The following is a 5,371-nucleotide window of genomic DNA, read 5'->3' on the forward strand; positions in this document are numbered from 1 at the left end:
GTTTATTCAAAGAGTGAGGTTGAGCATTTAGAGCATTTGCAAATTGTGCTTCAGAGATTGAGGGATGAGAAGTTGTATATTAAGTTCTCTAAGTGTGACTTTTGGTTGGTGTTTGTTTCTTTCTTGGGTCATATGGTGACTAAGGAAGGTATTATATTTGATCTAGCCAAGGTTGCAGTGATTCGTGATTGGTCTAGACCTACTTCTCCCATCGAGATTCAAAGTTTTATTGGCTTGGCAGGTTATTATCAGCGTTTTATTGAGGGTTTTTCTTCTATTGCAACTCCATTGACCAAGTTGACTCAGAGAAAGATTTTCTTTCAGTCGTCTGATACTTGTGAGGCAAACTTTCAAAAGCTCAAGGACTTATTGACTTCAACTCTTATATTGGCTTTGCCCAAGGAGGGTGTAGGATTTACCATGCTTTGTGATGGTTTTGGTATTAGATTAGGTGGTATGTTAATTTAGGAGGGTAAGGTGATTGTGTATGCATCTCATTAGTTGAAGTCTTATGAGAGGAATTATACTATGCATGATTTGGAGTTATGCACAGTTGTGTTTGCCTTGAAGCTGTGGAGGCACTACTTGTATGGAGTCCGTTGTGAGATCTTCTCAGATCACCATAGAATCAGTACTTCTTTACCCAGAAAGATCTTAATTTGAGGTAGCATCGTTGGCTTGAATTGCTTAAGGATTATAACTTGACTAGTCTCTACCATTCGGGTAAGGTTAATATGGTTATGGATGCCTTGAGTCAGAAGTTGACTAGCATAGGTAGCTTGGTGTATATTTTGACCCAAGAGAGGCCTTTGACCCTAGAGGTTCAGTCTTTAGCTAACCAGATAGTTAGACTTGATATTTTGACACCTGGGCGTGTTTTGGCATTTGTAGAGGCTAGATCTTCTTTGATATAGCAGATTTGAGCTCATCAGTTTGATGATGTTAGATTAAGGTTGATTTGAGTTAAGGTGTTGAATAAAGAGGCTAAGGAAGCCTCACTTGATTTAGATGGAGTTTTGAGGATTGGGGGCCGATTTTGTGTGCCTAGGGTGGGTGATTGGATTAGGTTGATCTTGGAGGAGGCTTATTATTCCAGATATTTCATCCATCCTAACATGACTAAGAGGTATTATGATTTGAGACAACACTACTGGTAGGGTAGTATGAGGTGATACATAGTGTATTTTATAGCTCGTTGCCTATGCTATCAGAAGGTGAAGGCCGAGCATATGAGACCTGGTGGTTCGCTTCAGAGGTTACCCATTCTCGAATGGAAGTGGGAACGAATCACTATGGACTTTATGACTGGTTTGTCTCGTACACCCCATGATTCTGACAGTGTTTGGGTCATTGTGGATTGATTGACCAAGTCATCTTATTTTATTCCAGTTCAGGTTTTATTCAGTGCCGAGAGGTTGGCCCGTATCTATATTTGTGAGGTTATGTGTCTTCATGGTGTGTCGGTGTCCATTATTTCAAATCGAGGTCTTGTGTTCACATCTCACTTTTGGAAGGCTTTTTAGGATGAGTTGGGTAATTGGGTTGATCTTAGCACAATATTTCACGCCCAGATTGAGGGCCAATTAGAGCGGACTATCCAGGTTTTAGAAGATATGCTCTATGCATACGTGATAGATTTTGGTGGCCCATGGGAGCAATATTTAGCTTTAGAAGATTTTGCATATAATAATAACTACCATTACAGTATTGATATGACTCATTTTGAGGCATTATATGATACACTTTGTCGCTTCCCAGTGGGTTGGATTGATGTTTTGAAGGTGAGACCTCAATGTACGAACTTGCCTCGTGATTCTTTGGATAGAGTTTGGGTCTTTTAGTATAGACTTAGAGCGGCTCAGAGTAGGCAGAAGTGCTATACTGATCGTAGACTTCGTGCCTTGAGATTTGGTGTTAGTTATCGTGTTTTTCTTTGAGTTTCACTCATGAAAGGTGTGATGAGGTTTGTGAAGAGGGGAAAGCTTAGCCCCAGGTATATTGGTCCATTTGGGATTCTTCGTACTGTTGGGGATATGACTTATAAGTTGGCTTTTTCCCCTGATCTATCAGCTGTTCATCCAGTTTTGCAAGTTTTTATGCTTCATCGCTATATTCCTGATGAGTCTCATGTCATTCATTGGGAGTCAATTTAGTTAGATGAGCGGTTGTCCCTTGTTAAGGAGCCGGTTTTCATTTTCTCTAGGGATGTTAGGCAGTTGTGCTCTAGAGTTATCCCTGGGGTTAAGGTTTAGTGGCGATATCGACTGTAATAAGGCTACTTAGGAGTTTGAGTCTGATATGCATAGTTATTATCCTCAGCTCTTCATTGATTCAGGTATTTCTTTGCCTTAGTTTGAGGACGAACTAAATTTTTGGTGGTGGATGATGTAACGACCTAAAAATTTAATGAAAGACATAAAATTTATGATTTTGTGTGATTTGACTATTTTACCCCTCTCTGTAGTTGCATTATGATATTTCTGGGATGTGGGAGTGATTGGCATGAATTTTGATGCATTTTGTTACCATTCATGCGATATTGTGATTTTTGATGGGTTTGAGAGCCTTATTTTAGACTTATGGAGATATATTTTGATTCGTGTGATGGATGGGCGAACGGACTGCACCAGCAGCTCCAGAATATTGATTTTAGGCTAGGTAGACCTTTGGTTCGGGTCCCGGTGCACCCTAGCTTATTTTGACCTATTAATCAAAAAGTTAGAAAATTGAAAATATGAGTATGAGACCCATATTTGATCGAAATAACTTTGGATGAAAAATCTGACTTTGCCAACAGTCAAGAATGTTGATTTTATGGTATTAACATATTTTGTTTGATTTTATGGCTTTTAAATCTCATTTCGATTCTCGATCTAGAAAATTATGATTTCGAATTTCGAGGGTCAACTTTGTGAAAATGATGTTTTTTTAAATAAAAATCTAATATATCCATCACGACTAGAACATCGAATTTAGTATGATTGCATAGTTTATTTGCTTTTATCGAACTCCAAACGAATCCCAATTTCATGACATGAGCTGGGGCTTTGGCCGCAACGGGCATCCCGAACCACAAAGGCCTGAGACACCCTTGTAACTCCCCAATCCACTAGTGATATTGTCCGCTCTAGGACCAGGCCTGTACCACTTTAAAATGCGTCGCTAGTGAAATAGAGCACCTAATTTAGTTTGTATTTATTATACTCTATTCTAGCCTATGTATTGATATGTTTCAAAAATAGTGCAATGACATGAGATGCGTGTGTTTTCATGCGTGAAGAGAGTAAAAGTGCATTACGTAGGGGTGCATAGAAGTATTCCAATGATGTCATATATGAGAGTTAAGTAGGGGTGTAAGAATGTATTATTATACCATTGTATGTATGATCACAATGTAGAGGCATAAGAATGTGTCCTAATGTCATTTTACGTGAGAGTTTTATGTAGGATTTTTTTTGATAGTCAAAAACTAACATATGTAAGTATGGAGGATGTGTTCCACTATAGAACTGTGATTGTGATACTCGGACGTGTTCTTGAAAAAAAGAGAAAATAAGAGAGTATGCAATATCAACACTAGCCGAATGAATATATCATATTGTGTGGATTGTGATTAGCTACTTTTGACAGGGGTTATACCTCATATTTGTTACTAACTTGGTATGCAATTTTTGTCTCTGAGACTCTATATAGATGTTGATGTCATTTATTAGTTGTTGATCCCAACAAGCTATTAAAAAAAGTGATCTAAGCTTAATAAATATGTTGGTTCAGATGAGAATTGCATTAAGTTAGCTTGGGCATCAATATAGACTTGCCTTACCTTCAAGGATTTTGTTGTTCCTTCTTCTTTATTCCACGTGTCTGTAGTTAGATATATGTTTGTAATGATAGAAAAAAAAAAGAAAAAGGAGGGAAACGAGTAGGTAGAGGGAGAAGCGAAGTTTGATGTGTGTAATAGCAATAATACTAGTAGAACAATATATTAGTACTATACTTTTCAAAACCAAGAATCAAACTCATCTTTCCGAAAAGAACATATAGAATCACATAATTGTTTACGGTCTCTATGAATGTCAAGAATGAGGTACCAATTGGGTTACATTTGTTTCTTGCTTTTCTTAATTTTTGATTCTACATTCGAGCAAGAAGAGAGATTGGCATTGCTTCAGCTGAGATCTTCTTTAGGATTAAGAGAGAAAGAGTGGCCTATAAAGGGTACTCCTTGTTTAAAATGGCTAGGTATTACTTGTAAGAATGGTTGAGTTACTCAGAGAAACATCTCTGGTTTTAAACGGACACGAACTGGGAGTAAAAATCCTCAATTCTTTGTTGATGATCTTCAAAATTTGACACTTTTGGAGTCATTTAATGTATCAAATTTTGCACTTCCTAGTTCTGTTCCTGAATGGTTTGGTATTAGTCTTGCATCTTTACAGGTTCTTGATCTTAGGGTCTGTTCAATAACTGATTCTATTCCTTCCACTCTCGGCAATTTGAGTAGTTTAGCTATTATATACGTATCTAGTAATGGTCTTAGTGGAATGGTGTCTTCAAGTTTGAGTCGACTGGAAAGTCTTCCAGTTCTTGATCTTTCACACAAATCACTCATCGGGTCGATTCCTGCATCATTTGGCTCTCTTGGAAACCTTACTTTACCTGATATTTCCTCAAATTTATTGTCCGGAGCTATTTCTCCCGTCATTGGGAATGTTGCCTTCAAGAAGTTGAAATTTTTGAATCTTTCTCAAAATATGTTTTATGGGAATCTACCGCCTGTAATTCAAAGATTCAGTTTTGTTGATCTAACAGACAATTATTTCCAAGGTAAAGTTCCTGAGCACTACGGGCAAATTAATGTGTTCTTTAATAAAAATTGCCTATAAAGATTGGAAAGTCAAAGGGATACAAGTGAATGTGCATCTTTCTATGATGAGCATGGCTTGCTATTTGATAATTTTGGAGATCCAAATGCCATGGAGCTTCAGGCTCCTAATAAATCTGATAAGACGAGTCACAAAAATGTAATCATATCAGCTGCTGTTCTAGGGGGTGTTGGAATTATTGCTATTGTGATAATCTTTGTGTTGCTGCTGATTTGTTGCTGCAAAAGTGGCGGGACGAATCAAGGGTCACTGGTGTAGAGCCTGTTCCTATTAGCACAAGTCCTCCCCTACCTCCAAGTGCATCATTGAAATTTTTAAGTTTAGGAGTAGTATTTAGCCACCTGCAGATCCTTCAAACAACTGGTGATTTCAGTGATGCAAATCTTATTAAGCATGGACATTCAGGTGATATTTTCCATGGAATTCTGGAAGGTGGGATTCATGTAGTAGTTAAAAGAATTGATTTTAGCACAGTTAAAAAGAAA

The 5,371-nt window shown here is 37.7% G+C and overlaps 1 pseudogene; it reads left to right on the forward strand.

The window, feature by feature from the left end:
• Nucleotides 1–4,073: 4,073 nt before the first annotated feature.
• On the forward strand, nt 4,074–5,368 carry LOC107845099 (annotated as a pseudogene).
• The last annotated feature ends 3 nt before the right edge of the window (nt 5,369–5,371 follow it).

The sequence above is a fragment of the Capsicum annuum genome, chromosome 10 (assembly GCF_002878395.1).
Source record: "Capsicum annuum cultivar UCD-10X-F1 chromosome 10, UCD10Xv1.1, whole genome shotgun sequence".
In the NCBI taxonomy this organism is placed as follows: Eukaryota; Viridiplantae; Streptophyta; class Magnoliopsida; order Solanales; family Solanaceae; genus Capsicum; species Capsicum annuum.